Here is a 22,630-nt window from a genome sequence, read left to right as displayed (position 1 = left end):
ACTATATGCCATGGAGAACAGCAGAGTCTTAGACAACGAAGCGTAGAGACAAGAGAAGCAAGATATTGAGACAGATTCTCTCCTGCACCAGAATTCTGATCAGTGCAGAAAAAAAGTGAGAGTGTAGCGGTATCCGAAGGTTACAACTCCTTGATTCTCAGGCCTAGCTTAGATCTGATGCCATTTACAGCTGTTGCTAGGCAACTCTAAATCTCATCCTTGGTTTAGGCGTTCTTACTAAACCCCAATATCTATGGAGCATAGGTGTAGTGAAACTTTATTGTTCCTCCCATCCCCTACTTGTCTTTGAAATCATACCTATACACTATACCATTCCTCAAAACATTTCCAGTGCCAAAATGCTATGGAGGTGGTAAATGTAGGATCCAGAACCCTTCAACAGGGGAATTGTCTCCTTTTCTCCCATACTTCTACCCCAAACCTGTTTTTTGGCCCTTTTGCATCTCCTGAGTGGCACAAAGGGACCAGATCAGAATAGCTAATCCAGGTCCAGTTTGGGAAAATGCAAATTATGCCAGACAAGATTACATTTTCTATTGTATGAGGCCTTTCTGCTCACGAATAAAGTCTTTGGAATGACTCTCAACTACTTTTATAACAACATTAACGACAATCCCATTAAGCAAATTAACATTATCAAATAGATTCAAAGTCAAAGTCTGTTAGATAAGGGGACATTTAAAGCACTATTCAGTGCAATATATTTCAAGTTTACAGAGCTGGAATATTTCTAAAGCCCCAGTGTTTTGCAGTAAATGACTGTAAAATTAAATTTAAAAAAATAGTAAATGGTTTCTTCTATAAAGATTCAAACCCTTCTAGAGTTTGGATGGGAATCACTAATGGGAAATTTTCATTAGTAGCTGTAAGGAGATGTCTTTTTGTTTGGTAGCATGATTCTTCTTATTTTTCAAATTACTTTGTTATTTAATATACAGAAGAGTATAATTAATTTATATGCATTTTTTTTTCCTTTGAGGAGTGGTTCTTTTCTGCCACCCTTCCTGGAAATGCATACAATTTTTGTCCTAATTTTAAGTTAGGACACATTCTGCACATTAGGATTTATCATAAGAAGACCATCATAGGACTTTATAAAAGGCGACTTTGATAATGCCTGATCCCTAGCCAATCAGATGGCCGCACAATACAAATTAGCTGATCTTTTTTATCAGAGGAATAATTTAATTTGTCAGTAATACAAAACTGAACCTTTTTGAAAGTGCTTTAAGGCTCATGTTCTTGCTCTCCACTTTGATTTTTGAGCAGAGTACTTTAAAGGCTGTCACATTAGAATGTGACTCTTCCTTTATTATATTACTCTAGTTATTTACTCAATCTTGAAAAGCTAAGAGAAAATATATTATCCTTAGCATGGAGCACCTTCTGTGGTAGTTGGTTTCACAGGGAGTTACACTCAGGGGAAGTCCTTGGTAGCATGGCTTCATGGGATCTGCACTGTCAGGGTTAGAGGATACAAGAGACATAGGCCCACAAAGGTATTTAGGCTGAAATCAATGGAAGTTAGGAACCTAAATACCTTTGTGGATCTGGGCCACTTACTAGAACCTGAACTAGATCCTACTTATAAATGGTCCTGATCTTGAACAGATCTCTGGGTTTCCACTGGATTTTGGGATCAGGCCTCAAGGTTCAATCACTGAGTGGGGAAAACCATACCATCTTCTACACAATATTTGGGGATTTCTCATATTTACCTTGGGAGGAACAGTCTGGTCCAAAGTGACTTAAGTATAGAAAGTACAGATAGTCAGGTTCCCTGATACGTAACTTTTGAATGCTTCCATCAAATAACTTTGCCTTCTGGTAAAAAAACTGCATAGTTTAATGTTTTGAAAGAAGAGATACATTTTCTTCTCTCCTCTACCATCAGTAGATGGTAAACAATTAAAAAGTTAATAGAATATATTTTTGATTACTTACAATAGATTTTAGTTGGCATTAATTAAATAAAAATATTCAACCACTCCTTCCCATTGGACTCATGGCTTAAAATAAATATATCTATGGAAAAAAAGCAAGAGGGTAAAATAAATGTATTACAGAACATATATTTTGACATTGGCTGCCTTTCATTTCAGATACTAAGGAAACTTTTGAACTAAGAAACAATCACTTTAGCTTTTCTCCTTAATTAATTTATATTGATGTCAATTTATATAGCTGTCAATGCATTGGACTTCTCTATAACTAGAAAGTGTTTTGGAATATACTTAACTGGAACAATTATCTCGATATTTTCTCTCTGTTTATTAGTCTAGGATATTCTGGATGACCTTATTTATATAGTACTGAACAGGACTGAAAATTATTTACAAATAAATAAAACTGGCCATTGGTGTAGTCAATACATGTGTTCACCAGAGGAAATCCAGCTGACGTAATTTTCTGATTTAAAGTAAATTTGGAGTCCTTAAGAATAACAGCATAATCATGTTTTTATAAAATCTGGATTTTGTTTTGTTAAAAAAATAAAAAAAACAAAAACAAACTCACCAAGAACAAGATCTTGAGGACCTATTGTTCCCCTAATATTTTATGTCCTGCATGGATCCTCTACACATTAAATACTATTTAAAATATAGTCTGTATCATTTATATGAATTATAATGATCCCTGGAAAATTAATCTGAGAAATACAGTAAGCATGTATTCAATCCAATAAACTGGTTAGACTCATTCTAAGAACTGCCATTCTCTTTTTCCTATTATCTTTATGGTTCTGCTATGTTTCTTGTCCTACTAGAAACTTAATTCAAAGGCAAATAAAATAAATGGGATTTTTTCCTTTCATTGACTTCAGTGGACATTGGATCAAGTCCTAAGAGTATTGCTGAATGCTGATGATGCAATACTTGTTTTAATTCAAACTAGTTACCTACAGGGATTTTACTGCAGTAATAAAAAGCCAACCACTTTCCAATTCTTTGTTCTTTCCACTAGCTAATGTTCTGGAGCACAAGTTAGCAACTATTAGAGAATCAATTGGATAAATAAGTGGAATGGAGGGAAGAGCATTAAGAAAACTTAATTCCATCTGTTACAGTATAGAGTTACAAGGGAATATTTGCATAACTCCAAACTACACATGCTTTCCTCTTAGGCAAATGTGTCAAATAGAGTCCCATTGAATCAGACTTTGTTTAACACTTAAAACCATAACAATTCAAAGTTAAGGCAGTGATGGCACACATTCATTCCCCTCCCCCCCCCCTTTTTTTTTTAAACCTGAAAAGCTTAGGGTCAACTCTGCAAATAGTCAGAGATCACTAGGGTTCTAGAGTTTATTACTGTGTGAGTGTGTATTCCTGGAACTTCAATTAATTCAGATAAGCATATTGCTACCCCCCATTTCCTCTAAGCATACCCCCACATCTTCCTTCTCTTCTGCCCAAACCCAAGCTTTTGATGCATTCCTTAATAAGCTGTCAAGATGATGATGACCATCTGCTCTGACTAGGTAAGTCAATCACCTCAGCTGCTTTCCCTCAGCTCAGACCTTCTAGAGAATGAGAGACTCTTATCTATCCACTCTACAAGAGTTCTTCTACCTGGGACACTCAAGACCCAGCCAAGATGTGGATTGGAATGTGAAACAATTCCACAGATTATTTCTAGGAGCAGCAAGTGGCTTCTTACTGTAGATAACAGCTGGTGGTCTGCATACGTCCATGCTCTATTGACATTTCCTCACTGGGAAACATCTAGCCTAACAGTGTACTTGAGAAACCTGTACACCATTACGCAGAGTACAAGAATAGACTAATACCCACTACAATTAATATTAAATACTACGCTTCATATCTTCAGCTGGTGTAAATTAGTGTACCCAAGTTGATGATCTGGTCCCCAGAGCTTACAGCAGCTGAAAATGGCTAAATTTGTTTACACTTTATGTTTATTCATTGCTCCTTTCTCCTGCTGCACTCAGTTATAAGACTTCTAGATGAATACCTCCTCTCCTACACCTATAAATCTTGCACCAACAAACAGATGCCTGGAGCGGTCAGGTTCTTTTGAGGTTTAAGTTACATGAAAGGAGTGTGACATATCTAGATTCTTGGTTGCTTTTACATTTTTGATTCAGTTTTTAATACATCTTTTCCTTTCTGGATAGATAATGCAGACACAGCAATCCTATTAATCCTTTCCTTTTGGAAGGGTCATATTTAAGTTATCTTCTACCATTTTCATTAGTTTCAGGCTACTGTCTGCTTGCTTACCTCGTGTTACCTCTATTATAGTATACCATTTTTAAAATGAGGTTCAGTGTGGGCATCTGGTAAAGGTAGTGCTAAATCAAAGCTTCCAGAGCCTAGCAAGGAACAGCAGGTATGGCAGTAGAGAGGAGCTCAGAAATGCTGAGGGCTAGTCTACCCTTGACGCGCAACAGCAGCGCAGCTGCAGTTGTCTGGTGAAGACACTCTATGCCAGTAGGAGAGAGCTCTCCCATCATCATAAAAAACCCACCTGTGTGAGAGGCGGTAGATATGTTAGCGGGGAAAGCTTTCCCACCAACATAGCACTGTGCACACTGGTACTTAGGTCGATGAGACAGGAATGGCGCATGCACAACCCGGATGGGCACTGCTGGAGAAATCACCAATCAAGGATGTGAGGATGCATCAACACCTGGAGTGGAGCACCCACAGGGACACTACTCAAAGAAGAAGTCATTTTACCCTTCTGTACCTCAGTTTTCCCCAGCTGAAAAATGAGGATAAAACCCACCTCCTTTGTAATACACTTTGAAATCTAAAGGTGAAAAATATTATACTGGACATAAAAGAGACACTAGGTGGGTAAGGTAGTATCTTCCATTGGACCAACTTCCATTGGTGAATGAGACAAGCATTTCTCTGGCTGGCAGACTGTAGTATTTGTGAGATGCAGGACCCCTTCAAAAATGGGGCTGTGTTTGAGACTGCATTCACCTAAGACTGTGTCTGTATGAAACAAGAGCAGGAAATGGACTTACATCCTGAAAATGAATAAAGGTCACTTTCTGATAATTCACTGCTCTCTCTCTTGACAGTGAGATCAGAATGACAATTGCCAATTAATCAATGTATGAAATATTAAACTTTGAAATTGTACAACATCATGTGATGATTTCCAGAGCAGAAGATATTAAAATTCTGGAGCCATACTTTTAAGACAAAATATTTGGGTATTTTATTGCTATGGCAAAATCTGTAATGAGTATAGAATAGAATGCAATATATTTTTGTTATTGTGACAAGGCATGTTCAATAGCAAAAATAAGAGGTGACACTAACAACTGATTCTCACTATATTATTCATAAAGTAGTTCTCTGAGCCTCAGGAGTCAGACTCTGGGTTGCTGTTACTCCACATAAATTGTTAATTCATCTGTATTAAATATGTCCACTTGAGAATCTAAATTACACATATATAATACAGATGCTGCATTACTCCAAATGCATACTTATTGTTAGCATTATATAAGTGAAAAGAGGTCCATGGACTAGGTGTATTAGAACTGTAACAGGTAATGTTATGCTTTATGATAACTAACAGTGTCAAATTTCAGCACAGAGGAAGGATGGTTTCTGTAGTGAAAGCACTGAACTAGAGTTTAGGAGACCTAGGTTCAATTTCTGGATCTGCCACAGATTGACTGTGCAACCATGGGAAAGGTACTTAGGATTAATTGGCAACTTGAAATCAATCTGGAGCTGTGCTGCCCCAGAACTCACCTAGAAACACAGTCTGAGGCTATGTCTACACTGCAGCACTAATTCGAATTAGCTTAATTCGAATTACAGAAAGCGATTTATAGAAAGCGCTGCAGACTGTCCACACTACAGTGTTTGTGCTGGTTTCTTGCATCCACACTGGCCAGCCTTAATTCGAATTAGAAAGCAGTGTAATGTGGGAAGCTATCCCACAGTGCAACTAACCATAGAGGCTGTTGTGACGAGTGTCATCATCTCAGGATGCAGCGCTGCTTCCCCTACCCTCTTCCCGCACCCCCAAACAAAGAGGAAAAGGATTTTCAGGCTGTTTTTTTACTCCACCAATCGCCATTGCTGCAGGCACATGGAGTCAGCTGAACTATGCTCTCATTTTGACCATGACAAATACATCACATCTTATCCTGGATTACTTTAGAACTGTATGCTGTTTGCCTTTTATGCTCCCCCCACCACCTCCTGTATATTGCTTGCCTTTGATTTTGATTCTACAGGTGTCTGTAGAAGGTAAGATAAATAACAACGGAGTTAATTAGTATATTAATACAGTGATACAAATGTTTCCATTTCACTGATGGAAAGCATGATATAATGTATCCACATGTTGCACTGTGAATAAACTCTTAAGAAAGTATCAATTTCCACGATTGGCCACTGAAACAATGTAGCAAAGAATTTCCTCTCACTGCTGGCAGTTAAAAGGTATTCACCATGCGGGGAGGAGGGTGGGTGGTGAAATCTTTCAAAGGGACAAACTTTAAAGGGCTAAACTTTCAAAGGGATAAACTGCAAAGGGCTTGCTGGGCAGTTAAAATGCATTCACCACGCGGGGAGGCGGGGGGGGTGTGTGTGAAATTTTCAAACCCTTAAAGAGACAAACTGCAAAGGGCTTGTTGTGTGTGTGTGTGTGCGTGCGTGCGTGCGTGCGCGCGCGGGGGGGGGGAGGTGATCACAGCTTGGATTCTAAACCCATTCACTGCAGGATATGAAGATTTAAATCTTCCCAGGGCTGCTTTGGGGGAGGGTACTGAAATGGGGCATCATGGGATACAGTCTGGAGGCCAATTAATTCAAATTAAGTCCCATTGTGTCCACACTCACACTAATGTGAATTAACTGATGTGCTTCAGGCTCTAATCCACTTGCAGAGGTGGTTTTATTAATTTGGTTTTAAAGGCTCCTTAATTCGAATTAACAATGCGCAAGTGTAGATGTGGGAGTAATTAATTCGAATTAAGAGACTTTAATTCGAATTAATCCACCAGTGTAGACCAGGCCTCTGTTCCCTGCCCTTACAAAGTCTGGTATTGCAGATAACCCTCAGAGGAGAATAAGGGACTTTTTACATCCTCACACACTCATGCATCATAGCCAGATTCACTACTGAACCCTTAATCTGTCTGTCACTCGATTCTCCCTTTGTAAAAGTAGGGATAATAATATTTCCTTTCCCTTCCTGTTGGAGGGCCGTCTGATCTGGCCCGGTCTCTGCGGCCCTTCCTCAGGTCCAGACTCCGGGGAAGGCCACAGAGCCTTCCTAAATGGGGAATAGCATCTCTGTATGAGTCATAGTCCGGCCCTCAGGCAGGGCGGGTGAGCAAGCAGTTTGTCGCCCCAGCCCTCAGGCAGGGCGGGCGAGCAAATAGTTAATGGCTCCAGCCCTTAGACAGGGCAAGCAAGCAGTGGGTCCGCTCTTGGGAGCAGTAGGGATGACGAGGCTCTCCCAGGGTAGCTAGGAAATAGGGGGGGAGGGGGACGCAGGCCCACCCTTCTCCACTGCATCCCAGCCCAGGGCCCTCCCTGCATCGCAGCCCAGGGCAAAGGCGTTGCCACTTAGTCGGCGGGGCTCCCGCCGCAACACGCTGACGGGGCTTGCCCCTGTCCCAGCCACTGACTATGGCTGTCCCTGGGCCACTTCCTCCCTGTATCCCCAGGTACCTGGCTCATCAGAGTCCTTGGGGTTGCTGAGGTGCTCAGTTCAGGGTAGGCCCTCCAGTCCCTCCTCGTCCACAGGTGGCAAGGTGGGGAGCTCCTCTTTGAGGGGCAGCTCCTCTAGGTCACAGGGCTCGGGGGATGGCTCGGCCTCAGAAAGCTCGTCCAGGTCCTGTCCCGTCTCTGGGGGCTCGGCATCTGGCAGCTCTTCCAGGTCCCGTCCATCCTCAGGAGGTATCTTCCACCTGGGTTGCTCAGGGGGCTCGGTCCAGTCCCGGGGTTCTGGTACCTCGGTCCAGTCCCTCTGGCCGGGTGGCCTGGTCCAGCTACGTGAAGGCTCTACCCAGTCTCCACGCCCGGGTTGGTCCGGGGATGGTTGGAGTCTCTGCTCCAGGAGGCAAGCTTCCCTAGTATCGGCTCAGCTCCACTCCAGCCTAGGACTCAGGCTCCGGCGGCAGTCTCTTCCAGACTGAGCTCTGGGGCCTGTCTTTTATACTGCCCCTGCCAGTAGGGGCTCCGCCCCGCTGTCGCCGATTGGGCGGGCCGGGCAGTTCTATCACTGCCTGGCCTTTTGGTTACCGGGTAGACTGGCCTGCTGGCCCTGTCACAACCCAGCCTTTCTGTTGCCAGGCAGACTTGTCTTTTGGGCCTGTTTCTGTCCAGCCAGGCCGCTGCGGCCCTTCCTCGGGTCCAGACTCCGGGGAAGGCCACAGCGCCTTCCTATGCTTCCCTTTCTCTACTAGGTTCAGTGCCTAGCACCATGGACCTCCAGTCTCAGTCGGGGCATATATCATAATAGAAATAATTAATAATAAAAACATAAGAACAGCCATATTGAGTGAGACCAATGGTCCACCTAGCCCAGTATCCTGTCTTCTGACAGTGGCCAATGCCAAGTGCTTCAGAAGGAATGAATAGAACAGGTAATCATCAAGTGATCTATCTCGTCAACCATTCCCAGCCTCTGACAAATAGTAATCACTGCCTCTCCTGGCTAATAGCCATTGATGGATCTATCCTCCATGAACTTATACAGTTCTTTTTTTTTTGAACCCCGTCATAATCTTGGCCTTCACAACAACCTCTGGCAAAGAGTTGCACAGGTTGACTGCGTGTTGTGTGAAGAAATACTTCCTTTTGTTCGTTTTAAATCTGCTGCCTATTAATTTCATTTGGTGACCCCTACATCTTGTGTTATGACAAGGAGTAAATAACCCCCATTAGTCATCTTGTTTCCAAGTTGAAAAGTCACAGTCTTATTAATTTCTCCTCATATGGAAGCTTTTCCATATTCCTAATCGTTTTAGTTGTCCTTTTCTGTATCTTTTCCAATTCCAATATATATATTTTTTGATATGGGGTTACCAGATCTGCATTCAGTATTCATGATGTGGGCATACCATGGTTTAATAAAGAGGTAATACAATATTTTCTGTCTTATTATCTATCCCTTTCCTAATGATTCCCAACAGTCTGTTAGCTTTTTTGACTGCCATTGCATAGTGAGTGGATGTTTTCAGAGAACTATCCGCAATGACTCCAAGATCTCAGTGAATTTAATCTGCCATTTTGTTGCCTAGTCACCAGTTTTGTGAGATCCCTTTGCAGCTCTTCACAGTCTGCTTTGGACCTAACTATCTTGAGTAGACTTGTGTCATTTGCAAATTTTGCCACCTCAGTGTTCACCTCCTTTTCCAGATCATTTATGAATATGTTGAACAGTGCTTGTCCCATTACAGACCCCTGTGAGACACCACTATTTACCTCTTTACCATTATGAAAACTGAAAAATTCTGAAAAATAATATTCAATAAACCTAATATTATGAGTAACAATATTAGCGTTGATTGTAGAATATATATACATAAACATACATTTATTTTTTTTGTTCTGAAATCATAAGGATTAATAGGATCCATCCTAAATGGAAAACAGAAAGGGAGAAAAAAAGGGGGGGAAATCATTTAGAAATTTGGACAAGTCTATAAGAAAAAAATGAACACCTTGAACAATTCCCATATGCCAAAAGTAAGAGCAGTATTAGACCTGACATAGTTGATGATGTTTAAGAATGTAGTTTGTCCCAGACAATTCATGGGCAGTCTGAGTAAATTATTGTTAAACTATATAAGATATTTATATAAAGTTGGAACATCATAAAGTACTTAAACTTAAGATGAGTGGGGTGAAAGTCATGTAATAGCTACTCGCCTGGGTAGTCCTGTTTTCAAAACAAAGTGAAATGTATGCCATTGTGTTGAGTTTGGGGTTTGAATTCAATTGGGTTCCAATTGAGTTCCTTAAGGATTATTGATCATGTAATTTTGCAGAATGCTCCACTGAAATGCAGTATAATACATCATGTTAGGGAATAGTACCTTAACTTTTATGTATAAGCTCTATGTCCATTTCTGCTTTTTGTTTGCCAGTGAGATTATTTCAGTCTGAGACTTTTATCAGAAATCCCTGTAACCATGAATTAATGTAGCAGCCTAGCTAAGAGTTTTACAAACTACATCTACATTTTATTACATAATTTAGTTAACACAGAATATGAAAAATATTGAATATCCTGCTCAAGCCCTAAGTATTAGCAATTTACTCATACTTTACAATTTATAATGGCAAGTATTGCTATTCTAAAGTGTTTTTAATATATAAACTCTTAAAGTGGTTTATAGGGTTATTAACAATGGATAGAAATAGAAGGAGGTTCATGGGTTTAATCAAATCCCAAAAAAGTCTGGATGACTGACCAAAGCCTTCTAAATTACTATCTTTCTTCTTCTCTAATACAAACCCAACCAAGTACTTACTCCACCACTCTAACATTCTCTTTCATCAGGGTGAATTTCATCCTCAGTTTAGAATAAGTTCATTGTTGATATTTTTAGTTTTGTTTTATTTGCATTTCAACAAGATAAGTGCATGAGATTTTCCATGGAAAGCAGTGAATGAAATAAAATCCATAAATTATGAAGAACTAAAAACAGCAGGTTGGGATGAACACTTTTATGCAAACTTAACTCCAGTAACCCTCCTGCAACAATACAAAGACAGATGTTGGCTACACACAAGGACAGTGTTGTGCGTTCACCTTCATTAAAAGTGCTGAGCTTTGGACAGAATTTATCATTAGGAATCCATTCAAAAAGCTCTCAACATTCCTACCATTTAATAGAAATTGACATAAAATATGGTCACATTACTTGTTGCAAGATATTTATTTCCAATACAGTAAACACTCAACCTTTTTAAAATATCAAATGGCTGATGTAAATTGAATTATATTTGTCCAATGGCTATTAGAAGAATGACAGTTATTTACTGTGGCACTACTGAACATTTAGCCAAACAGACATATTCAGAATTAAGACCTGAGTAGATGAGATCAGAATATGGTCCAGAAATATAGTGTAGAAAATATAATTTGTCAGGGTGATATTTCATTAAAGCTGGCAGCAAGTCTTTCCATATTGGGCATATTAATTATCCTGTACAATTTACTTCAAGCAAAAATTGGCCTATGTCAGTGTAAACATATTGTTGCACTTATTTACAGAATTGATTACTGTTTTACAGGCAAAATAATATTTTAAAATATCAAGGACTTTATAAATATTACCTGTATAGACTAAAATATTTTTAAAATATCAGTGTGTTAAATTGATAGTATTTACTTTCACAGCTGTGGTCCACTTCAGCTCTGGGCTATATCGTGACTTCAGGCATGTCCCCAAGCAAGGGGGGCAAACATGCACAAACTGCAGAAGCCCAAGAAGTTCCCCACAAGGCACTCTAAATCAAAATTCCACTCCTACTGCCCTCTACCTTATGGGGAGTAGTGATTTACTTTGGGTCTATTCTAAGCCAGGCTTTACCGATTCCACAACCCCCAGAGCAGAGACAGAGTAAGCAGGAAAGTAGCTCCACTTAGCTCCTATATACCTAGACCTTAGTGTCTGGGTAAACCATACAAGTTTATAAGGGGAACCTTAACTCTCTTTTATTCCCTTGCATAGCTATGTATTCCAAGTCAGAAATTAGCCTTATGCATTGTGTGAGTTACTGTCAACCAGTCATGAAAAAAAGTTTCTCTCTCAACTTGAGGATTCCTTAACAAAAATGTGAGAAAAAGACAAGTTAGCCAATCAAGTTGGCTTTTGGCCTTTCATTTCATGACACAGCAGTCTTCAAGGATAGTGTAAAAACCCCAACACCTTCAGCTCAATATAACAAAGAGCACAGCAAAGAGAAATAACAGATGCCTTTCCAAACATTAGAAAATCTTCCTCACAGAAAACTCCCCTAACAGTGTATTTTTAAGAACTTGCCAATTGCTTAGTAAATCTGATCTTACTTAACTTTCAGAAACTCAGGCAGAAAACCAACTTGCCTATGTAGAGCTGGAGGAAGCAAAAGTAGTAATTGAATAATTTACCAGAAATAAATTTCTGAGTCCAGATAGCTACTGAGCAGATTATACAACTCTGATAATGTTCGGTTATATTAATTAAACATGTTTAATATCCAGAATAATATTCTGGTACCTACTTGGCAAACAATTAACCAATATTGTTCCTAAAGCCAAAGAACACTCCCTCCTTTACTTTGTCTCTCATGGTGGCCAATTTCCTTACCAGATGTTGAATGTAAAATAGCAGCCAAGATAACAGCATATCTATTAACTCTCCATATGCAATGCTTAATGGATAAATCAGGATTGCTTGCCAATAAACAAGGTTCAGGTTGTTTCTTAATCTTATTATTTAGATGCTAAAACAAAACAAAACAAACAAACAAAAATGAATTTGACAGACCATGGTTGAGATACCTCTTTCCAGTTCTCCAAGACATAGATTTATATGACAAGATTATTGATTGAATATGATCCCTGCTTTCAGTTTTGGTAGCTGGAATTAGAATTAGTAGATTATAATTTAGAGGAATAACCTTTAAAATTACATTAAAAATATACAAAACTGTCTGCTGTTCTTCCTTGATTTTCCCCTAGCAGTTGGCACTATTGCATGTAAAAATACTGAAGATTCAGATATATGGGATACTTTCCAGTAGTAAGAATATATATTATTCTGTTTTATACCATCAAATCAAGGATTAATTTAGTCCTCCATGTATTCAGTCCAGTAAAAGAGTAAAACAGGATCTGTTTCAACATCTTCAGCAGAAATTGGTGTAGGCCTTTATCTGCACCTAAAATTTGGAAAGAGTTTCAAGTAGCCCAACAATTAAATATTTTCCTAAGCAGACAATAAATCTTCTAATTGCATGCTGCCAGATGAAACAGATCCTGTCAGGCAGAATACATCATAATGGAGCAAACCTGCAGTAGCTAGTTCATATTCAAATACCATTTACCTGAACTCCTGCCCCATCTGTACCCCCAGCACAGCGCTCCGTGCCCCCAACAGAGACTGAGAACTTCAAAAATAAGCATATAATACTAATTGAGCACTTGTTTCAGTTAAGGTTTGATGTCAATGTCAAGTTTTTCTTTCACAGAGATGATGATATGGAAGTTTATACCAGCTGACTGAAGGACAAAAGGTGACCAGAAAAAAAAAGTCATGAACCTGTGTGGTGCTGAATGCTTGTCACATGGTTCTGAGAACTCTTAATTCACTGGGAGTTGAGGGTACTAAACAATTCAAAGAATGTGGGGAAAAAAACACAAAAGAACCCAACTTTTCTTATGTCAGAGTATCCTTATAAGGAGCAATGACACAGATACTGCAGTTGGCTTTAAGTTTTTTCTGTTGGTTACCAGATTTGGGTCAATTTTTATGACTGAGTTATTCTGATGATGTAACAATACTACTGACCTCATTGACTGAAGTTATTTTGTGTTGCAGAACAGAATAACGCTCAGGACTCTATGAGATAATGGAGAAGGAAAGACTGTGGGACATGATGTGAGGTTCACCAATGGGACCTGCTTTGATATTTGAATACGGAATAAGAAATGAGGTGATTTATTGATGTGTACATAGAACCTACGTACACCACTAAGAATTTAGAAAATTCTGAGCTTGATAACTCTTTACTTTTTGGAAAGTTACTTTTTTACTGAGTCTGAATATCCTTCTATTGGCTGCAAAATAAACATAGTAATAATCAGCTGCAGTAAACATACCATCAGGATATTAAATCCAGCATGAGAAATGCAGCAGATGCTGTGATGAACAACAGGATTTAGATTTTGTCTCAGAACAAATCAAAAGTTAATTTCTAAGCCAAAGTTATCCTAAAAGGAAACTGATAAAACTGATTTGATTTTGCTCAAGATTTTAAAAAGAAATATTCACTTTGGCAAAAACCAAGAATGTGATGTTTGCATGCAAAATTAATATATTCATATTGCAAGCAACAGAAAGTAGACTTTTAGTTTTAGAATATAAGGATACTCCGTGATTTCATTATATTCAGTTCAGGTACCCATGTATTCAAAACATACTGGCATATAATATAGCTAAAGTTCATTCAAATGGAGTACCCTACATGTTCAGAATATAAAAATCAGGTACCCTTATGTTTCCAATATAACAAAGAGCCAAAATGATTTCAGTTTATTCAGAGTTGTCTCTCAATTTCAATATACTAATATATAGCATTCCTTTAACAATCACTAACCCACTTAAAATCTTTGCTAAAGAGAAATTAAAGATTCAGGCACATACAATTATTTAGAGTTCAGCAGAATAAAACACAATTGATCTTAATTCCATTTACAGATTTCAGAGGCTTCTTGATTTGAACAATAATCCTCATTAGGGTCTTAGTATGGCTTGCCTCCAACTAAGCATCCTTCTATGGTTAGCATTTGCATTTAAAACTAAGAATCTGATGCCCCAAAACAGAGGACAATTGTAATAAACATTCTGAGTATAGTCATCATATCAATGTTTATCTGCTCATATAAAAAAAAAAAATGATGTTAGGAATTGGTGTATGCAGTTAAGAATTTTCTCTGTGGTCCTATTTAGCACCTTTATATCTTTCCAAAGAATAACTGTTCTCTGTTGCAGCCTGGACATACATCTCTTTTAGAATAATGTGTAAACATTTCAGTACTTTCTGCCTCTCAAGAAGTTTCTTTGATGAAGAACTGAATGATGTTCAGTTGGAAAGATGGAAACATTCCCATGACACTATTAAGCAACAATATTATTATTGCTCCAATTTCATTAAAACATCTTAAACAACAATTTAAAAGACGAAAGATATTACAGAGTTAACAATGATAAAGATCTTGTAGCCTTTAACTATAATAAAATCCAGTTCTTAGCCTATATGTTCTAACCGTTGGTTTACAACCCGGTGGCATGGAAGGCCACATTTTTACCTTCTTTTGTACTGTATGTATGCAAAGGAAAAAGCTATATGATCATAGGTAAGAAACCCATCACATTCAATAGCTTATTTAGCTTTGAGTTCTTAATAAAGATGTATATGTTTTGTATCTGTACTTGACAGAATAAAAAGCAATAATATACTATTAATATAGTAATATTGTTTTTTTACTATTTGTAACCACCTAATTCTTTATGCCCAACAGCTGTTCATATACAACAGAGATACTGTCAGACATGAAATAGCCTTTTATTCAGAAAAATGAGAAGTGTGTATCGACGATGTTAGATTACCTGTAAGTAGCTAGAATAGAACAGGTTCCATTTATGTTTTACATCCGACCAGTAAATCAAGCTTTTCTTGCAATATGTTATGATTATGAGTATTGCATACATTGACAAGTTTTAGGAACACTGCACAAATCAAAATAACCTACAGTAAAGCCAACAATTAGCTTGAAGCCAACATTAAGTGTCACTTTCTTTTAATCAGGGACACAGCCAAAATTTACAGGATCTATGATGTCAAATGTGTGGCCTCATCCCACGGTTGGTGCCCCTGGCTCTATTACCGATACCCCATTCCATTCTATCACAGGGTTCAACTTCACCTTGTTTCTATATACTGCTGATGTTTTTAATGCCCTCCCCAGGAGGGATTAAAGGTAGACTGTGTTTAGTCATTTAGAATTGTCAGGGGCTCCAGGATTAACAGTCCTACCCTTTCAAAATGTGTCATGGGAAAAATGGCCTTGGTTTTATGTTTTACACAAGGAAAACACTTCCAGTATTACCCTAGAATACAGCAGGTACATTGACCGATGGTTCAGTTCAGAATATGAAAGTAAGAGTAACACCTACTCACCAACGCTGCTTCTTATAATACCAGTATCTGGGTTTCTCCATTATGTCTCACATGCAAGAAATGGTTTTTAATGGATCAAGCTTTGCTTCTGCGATCAAGAGGTGAGAGGCTGGATGATCAGTAGACCTACAACAAAAGTAAGCTCACATTGTAACAGAAAATCTTTTTCTTGAAAAAACAAAAACAACCGAACATGAATTAAAACAAAATGACAGTCAAAGGCATTTATTACTTCTGTGAGGTATGAGTAGCTATAGCTGTCATGACTTCTTACACATTAATTTCTTGAATGTTGTCCTTGTCATTTAATTTTGCAGAAAGACAGTCTCCAGATTTTCATATTTATGAATTTCCTGACAAATCCTATTCAGTTTTAAACAAATATTGCAACTCTGGTAAAAATCAAACCAAAGGAATTAGAACCTATGTGTGAAATTTGATGGCTGTCATATGCTAAGTAGACTAAGCTACAAATTTGAATAGCATTTGTGTGACTGATACATGTGAACAGCAGATAAAAAAAAAAGAATGAACATTTGTGATGAAAATCTCTGCTGACCATTAGTAAAAGTAAAAAACAAACAAAAAACATAACCCAACGCTCAAAACAAACATCTCTAACATTGTCCAGATAAAACTAAAATAAACATTTCAAAGACAAAGTAAGTCTTTTATTTACATGAGTAGACAAAGGTTATACTATGAGTGATTAATACATGGTTCCACTTCCCAGAAAGAAAATGATATTCATGAAAAGTTAATATTATTTCTCCAGTTGAGTCTTTTTTGTTTCAGTTGTTTATGTTTAATCCTTTTTATTTTTCTCTTTCTCTCTAGCATACAATTCCCAGTGCAGGTAATTAAAATAACGTAAATTCTGTCAAACTAAGATAAACTGCATGTAACCTTTAAGAAAAAAGAAACAAGAAATAAAATAATTTAACTTTTTTTTTATATGTCAGAAGTTGGAAGAATATGACCAAGATAGTGAATGGAATAAGTATGTTGTAAAGGAACCAAGCTATGGAGTGTACACAAACACAAGTTTGATCAGGTCACACAAGGACTAAAAGACGCAAGGATAGATTTAAGCAGCAGGCTGCAACTGCATTAATTTAACTTTGGGGTGCAGGCTATCCACCACCCTTTTCCCACTCATAGCAGGTGCTGAATTGGGGCCAATGTGCATGTCTGGGCATGAACTCTCCCTCCTACTCTCAGGGGTTGGCCATCTCCCTGGTTTAATGACCAAACTTTTACCCTGCTGAAATGGCAGGGATGGGCATTATCTATGTCAGTTTTAGAGAGAGGAGGAGTCATATAGTAAACTAACACTTGAACAAATTCCTTTTCTGGAGAGAATTGCTCATAGGGAGGAAACAAAGGAAAATCTAGTTCAAAGATGAAAAATCAGTAAGAGTCCTTTCCAATATAGTCTTTATGTTTGTGTATTTGTAGGCATATACATTCATCCCCCTCCCCGCCACACACACACCCTCAACCCCCATCTCTGATAGGATTGAAAAATATTATTTGAGAATTGATAAAAGAAAATCAAACATTTTGTGAACTTTTTTCCCCTAGATCTGTTTCCATTGAAAAACTGAATTTTGGAACATTAAAGGGAGGTGATTTCTAAAGTTTTTGAAAAAAATACCATTGCACAGGATTTCCTGTATTTTTAGTGTTTGTGTTATTTAGCAATAGCCTTCAGCAACCTTCACTCAATGTTAATGTTATTTTTTTTTTAAATGTTGGAACATTACTTGTTTTCCATAATGCAAATGAAGAATTATTAACATAGTCAACACATGGATACAGTTTAAATGAAGTTGGTGAAAGATTGTGATTAAATAAACACTGTCAAATGTCAACTATTAATAAAACCATATTTAAATGGTGGAGGGAAAAACACAATTTGTATTGAACAATGAGAAACCCAAGCTTTAGTGAGAAAAAATTAGCAAGAAAATTTCCTTTAAGAGACAACTCTAATCTAGTCCATTACCCAAGTCTATAGAAAGTGTCCTCAAAATCATGAGGTTTGTTGGCTATTAATGAGTTGGTACAGTAAGTAATGAGAAAAACAAGGTGGGCGAGGCAATATCTTTTAGCGGATCAACTTCTGTTGATGAAAGGGACAAGCTTTCCAACTACACAGAGCTCTTCTTCAGGTCTGGGAAAGATAATCAGAACATCACAGCTAAATACAAACTGGAACAGATTGTTAAGCGTAAGGAATTAACACATGTTGCACGAGCCTGTTACTGCTTAAAGTTAAATATGCACTTAAATGTTTTGTTGGGGGGATTTGAAGACTGAAATTATGGATGTTAGCATCAACATCATCTTTATCATCATGACAAATCCCAGAAAGATGTGGCTTCCTTGCAAATTAAGCCCTTCCCACGATCAATCTCTAACAGGGTGGTTCAGATAGCCTGATTGTATATTCAGTTTAATGTCCATCATTGGCAATCTTGCCCTGACACTTAAGCTTTTGTTGCCCACATGATTGCTGGCCACGTAGCAGTATTTCTTGGTAGACATGCTTTGGAATTCATTGGTCTTCCATTCTTATAATATGTCCATACCAAGAAAGCTGCAGAAACTGAGCAGTACTGATGAAGGAATGGTCATGTTTTGGAGATCAGCACATAGTTTTTTGATCAGCGTATTCAACCTTAAGAATCCCTGAGGATAGCTCAGAATGTCCATTCACTCATGAATATTTATATATTCATGAGAGAAAGCAATTGTCACCTTCTGTTTATGATTCTGTTATTCGCAGTGTTTCACCAGTTTCACTGTCCATTTTTTTGAGTCTGCCAGTCTGAGGTGAGTGTGGATGATCAGATAAGGTAACAATCTGTTTGAGGCTCTAAGTTATCTTAGCATTTTATCAAGTAGACAGCAATCTGCTTTCTGCTGTAGTTATCAGATGGACCCTTATACTCCTGAGGAAAACTGATAGCATTTTTAATATTATGAATCACTTTGACTGCGTCAATACTGCAGAATGTAACACCTATATCCAAGATATGTGGTCCTTAGCAAAACCATGAATTTCATGAATACCAGAAATTGTCCTTCTCTTCATTCCACATATTTGAATGGCTGTAATATCAAAGCCATTTCCAAAGTATCAGAATGATACAGTAGGAACAAAGAAGGAGTAAGTTCAGTTGATTTATTTAATTTCTCTCTTTGCCTCTCCCTCTTTGTCGGAAAAGAAGACTCAATGATTGTGCTGTAGTCTTCAGTGTAGGACAATTTAGAATACAATGAACATATGTATTCAGAATAATGTGGTTGAGATCCCACTATGGGTGACTGACATGTCCACTTCCAATGAAACCAGGTGGATGCGTTATGCAATTTATCCTTCCAGTGTGTCTCATCCACCTCTAGTATTTTGTGGGAGTGACAAGGTATTTCCAAAGAATCCTGCTCCTAATGGTTGTCATGAACTTTTTAACACTCCACCCTCACTTGCTTGCAGGTTCAAGGCACAGGTGTCATCCTAATGAAATATTGAAGGTAAATTCTGTAATGTAACTTGCACCCACTCTAAAACCCCTTTGCATTGTCAGAGTGGTGTAAATTGGTCTTAGTAAAATGAAAATCAGCCCTTCTGTGTCAGTAAAGGTTAGCAGGATTTGACCTGCAGTGTGACATCAGTCTGGCCACTGGAAGTAAGTCGACTACAATCTCAAAAGGCTGATATGGCACATAGCCTCAAAGGGTTATATTTCCAGAAGAACGTAAGTGACATAGGAGCTCCAGTTTTTTTTCAAAAGTAACAGGCATTTAGCCAGATTTTTAGATATATTTAGGTGTCTAAATATTCAGATAGGCACCTAATAGGATTTTCAAAAGTGCATAAATGTCTAACTCCTATTGAAATCAATAGAAATTAGGATCCTAAGAACTTTGGAATATCCCGGTAGGTGCCTATCTGCATCTGTAAGGCTCAAAATACCTTTAAAAATCTGGCTATTAGCAGTTTAAGTCCCACTGATTTTTAATGAGATTAAGGCTTCTATGTGCTTAGTCACTTGAATTTTTTTTACCCTAAAGATTTCTTTAAGCATTTGTTTGGTAATTTCTTCAACTGAATTCTGTTGTTTCAGGGTATTCTTATAAAATAATTTGTCATGTTTGTCTAGAAATTTCCTTCAGAGGGCTTTGGCGAAGGCCCTCTGCAGTCTCTTGTTCAAGTTTCTATTGAATTTCAGCCTTTTGACTTCAAATACATTTTCCTGCAAAGTCTATACCTGTTCTTCTTAGGGACTTTAAAAAAAAATCTTATCTAATTAATTCATTGTGGGGTTTATCTATGCAAGTTATAAATGCCAAATCCTGTTTTCCATGTAAAAATATTGTTATGTTATTTTCTTTCAAAACAGATAAGTTCAGGCTCATGGAAATAATCCCTTGGGTTCTTGTTAGATTTGCATTTTATTTCCTAAGCAAATCATATAGCTTCTGAATTGTTGTGGTGTCAGTCATTTTCCCCTTATGTTCAGATGAGCAGCATCTACACTTTTATTAGTGTCTGAGAGCAACTCATCATCACACTGTCCACAGACAGAGAGTAAAGACGATACCATCAGAAACTATCCCAAGGAGCTCAACATACTTTTGTATTGTTGTAGATAGTGTATTATAGATTTTTTAACCATTCTTCAGTGAGAAGACAGTTTTCCTATTCAATCTGTGATGCTAATATACTAGTTTGTTCCCATTTTCAGTTGTGTATGCCTTTGAGAGCTTTGGCCATTGTATACAAACAGAAGTGTTTTTTTCCTTCTAATTTTACAAGGACATTTGGGGATGAGGTGGTTATTAGTAGTAATAATTTCAGTTCTTTTGACGGTTTAGCTTTTACTGTTCAGTGAACCAATCAAAGTAACAGATTCCGAATGTGTTTTGTACTGAATAATAAAGGAGATACTTCATGTTAAGGGTTTTTTTTCCTCATGAAAAGTGGCAAGTTAATGGCACTGAAGCATGGAGTTGATGGTCTTCATCCAGTTCATCATGGACAGCTAGGAGTCTCTGCAGAAAGTCTAATGGACATAGAGACTTAATTACCTTCTAATCCCTAGAGGTGGCCATTACAGAGCACAAGGTTGAAGCACACTGGAAGGGCAGTGTGGAGAAGTTTTTTCCACCCGCATTAGCATGATCCAAAGGGTTATAAGACACAACCTGCTTTACAATATATAATGCATGTTGTGAGAAAAAATAAACATACACTAGAAAAGAAGGATGGTAAAGCGCTTAAGCACTTGGCTGGGACTCAAGATATCTAGGTTCAATTCCTTGGAAGCAGAGGAACTTGGTGAATGGAGTGTTTGTTCTTGGGTTTTTTATTTATTTATTCTCCATAAGGTTTATATAACTGGGTTTTGTGCCCCTTAGCAGGTCTGGCGGAACAGGTCTGTTTGTTTGTGTCTGAGTGCGGAGGACCATGTGGCTGGGACTTTTGGGTCTGCGATCAGCCCCAGTGTTTGAAGTCTTTGAGTACTAAAGTCTCTCCCTGTTAGCAAATGGTGAAGCTCAGCAGCAAACCTTAGTATTGCCATGTGAACTCCTGAATAGCAAAAAAAAGAAGTTTATAAAAAGGACTGTGTGAAGCTTTCTTTCTAGATACAGTGCTATCCTCAGTACTGCTATGGCCAGTGATAAAGCAGTGATTGTAACATGCAGTGGCTGTGCCATGGTTTGTTTCCTGTCTAAAGCCAGAAGAGACTTCATCTGTGTTAAGTGCAAGTTGTTGTCTGTTCTAGAAGAAAAAGATTTGTGGTTTGGTAGGTCATGTTCTGACACTACAGAGAGCATCAGAGAGTTTAAAGAGTACTTGGACAACCAGATTCTGGAATTTGCACCACCCAAGATTCAAGGAAGAAAGGATGGATCCAGAGAGAGTGAAAACCAGAGGAGGCTTGGCAATTTATAACCCTCAGCAGCAAAAGCATCAGACAGCATTCCCATCTGCCTACTGTGGACTTCTTGCACTTTCTCTAATGCATGCAGTGCTGACTACTGAGAGAGACAGGATGCTAGGCTAGATTAATAGAGGTCTCATCCGCTATGGGAATTCCTATGTTCCTATGTAATGTTCCTATGTTCCTCTTAATGTATGGATTTATACAACATATAACACAATGGGGCCATGACAGCAGTTAGAGATTTTAGGGGCTACTGTAATACAAGTGATAACAACACTACACAAAATATCTAATGTTTCCTATCTCCTTGCACTGTGCCTAACTTTGCTGTCATTAGGAATTTTACCACTGACTACCAAGGGAGCTGGATTTGTCCTTTTATTTTGTGCACACAAACTAAACCATTGTTAACAAATAGCAAAATATGTAAACTGAAAAGTATTTGACTTAATTCTCCACACACTGGGGCAGTGGGCAAGATAACAGTGAAAAGCAGATCTTTTTTCCCCCATATTACATTATTATTTAAGTTGAACCCAACAGAATACAACCATTGTTACTTTTACTCAGTTTGGAACACATTAATCATTGCTTTCTATTCATAAGTGTGAAGGTATTTTATTGATGCAAGATGGAAGTCCCACAACAGGTCTTGTAAATTAGGACCATCCCATTTAGCATATATAGTACATGGTCCTATTGGGACATTTTTTTTCAGTAAGCAAGACCTTAATTACCATCTTGATG

General features: G+C 38.0%; 1 long non-coding RNA gene across 2 annotated transcripts in view; it reads right to left on the bottom strand.

The window, feature by feature from the left end:
* LOC137144682 (uncharacterized) overlaps positions 1–22,630 on the bottom strand; it is a 196,029-nt gene that overhangs the window by 105,069 nt on the left and 68,330 nt on the right. For both annotated transcript variants that reach the window (XR_010917456.1, XR_010917457.1), the window contains one exon: positions 15,927–16,052. This is a non-coding gene — a long non-coding RNA (uncharacterized lncRNA). The remainder of the gene's footprint in view (positions 1–15,926; positions 16,053–22,630) is intronic.

This window comes from Emydura macquarii, unplaced genomic scaffold (genome assembly GCF_026122565.2).
Source record: "Emydura macquarii macquarii isolate MOO-44397 ecotype Brisbane River unplaced genomic scaffold, CSIRO-AGI_Emac_v2 contig_3477, whole genome shotgun sequence".
Lineage (NCBI taxonomy): Eukaryota > Metazoa > Chordata > Testudines > Chelidae > Emydura > Emydura macquarii.
The sequence above is the reverse complement of the archived record's forward strand: the minus strand, read 5'-3'. Positions and strand labels throughout refer to the sequence as shown.